Raw genomic sequence first — 1,315 nt, forward strand, 5'->3', positions numbered from 1 at the left:
ACCACCTCCTTTTAAGCAGGTGGTAATTTTTCAGCGAGCGCGTGCTATAGCAGGCGCTAATCTTGTATGTGCACTAAAAACGCTAGTGCACCTTTGTAAAAGGAGCCCTATGTTGGGCTTCCAGCTGAAGTCAAAGTGATCTCTGTTGGGCTAAGGCCTCTAGGGGTGCTAAGAGGGGGGGGGGCCCTTTGGAGCCTAAAATATAGAGAAAAGTAGGCAACTATTTTCCTTTGTAGAATACTAGCGGAACAGATCAAATTTTCGCTATAGTTTAAGGACCTCAGCCATAGGGTACCTTACTTGTAGTAGTCTACAATTCTGCCCACTTGTATGTGCCCACTTGTATGTGCCATGCTATTCTATAGAACAGTGCCCGAAGAGCCCCCTTCTCCCCTCCCCCACCCACTTACTTAGCTCTTATCCTAAGGCCACGACCAAGGCTGTCTTCTTCTTCATTATTCTGCCGCAGTGGTTGCTAAGTCCAGCTCTTAGTGTGCAGTGGCTAGGACTCCATCTCTGGAGCCTGCACAACATGCCGAGGCCAGGCAGGGACCCAGAAATCAGACCCCCCCCCCCCCATGTCCTCTGCGTGGCTGCACTGCACCTACCACTGAGCCACCGGGACACCCACTACCGAATAATTTGCACATGCTGTCGACTCCTACAGAGGTCACATTGAACGAGAACATTTTTTTTTTGTGCTATTATTTCATCTGATGCGCCTTGTGTTAAGATTATTTTCTGAGAAAAAAAAAACAAACCTTTCCTAGTTAGTCAAAACAATAGTGGCGTTCTGTAATATTTTCTCCAACCCTCAGATATTTGCTTCCCGTGATTTGGGGGGATCCCTTGATGTCCTTGAAGCGCTAAAGCTGTATCATTTCTGTATCTTAAGCCTTTTCATTTAATCCACATTAGAGTGAAACCTTGGGATAAGTAACAGAAGTGATCACCTTTTTCTGAGTCTTTTTCCGGTTAATAATTTCAATGTTTATGGCTCGTACGACTTAGGGATTTAAAGTAGGCTGGTCTCCTACCAAGAATAGCATGCACACACTTTAAAACATTCAGAAACATGAAAAGTCGTACAGGGAGAATCCCCTGACATTTTTTCCTTTTTTCCAGCAGAGAGGAGACTGATCCTTAAAAAGAGAGTGGGTGATTGAAGAAGAAAAAAAAAAAAACAACCTTTGTTTTGCCTTCTGGCCAATATTTCTAGAGCCAACCGGAATTCAGCATCCACCCTTCCCTACACCATAATTAGGGGTTTAACTAGGTTGCCTTCTCCTGCCTTCTTACATTTTGCTTGGAGCAA

Source organism: Geotrypetes seraphini, chromosome 13 (genome assembly GCF_902459505.1).
Source record: "Geotrypetes seraphini chromosome 13, aGeoSer1.1, whole genome shotgun sequence".
NCBI classification, from domain to species: domain Eukaryota; kingdom Metazoa; phylum Chordata; class Amphibia; order Gymnophiona; family Dermophiidae; genus Geotrypetes; species Geotrypetes seraphini.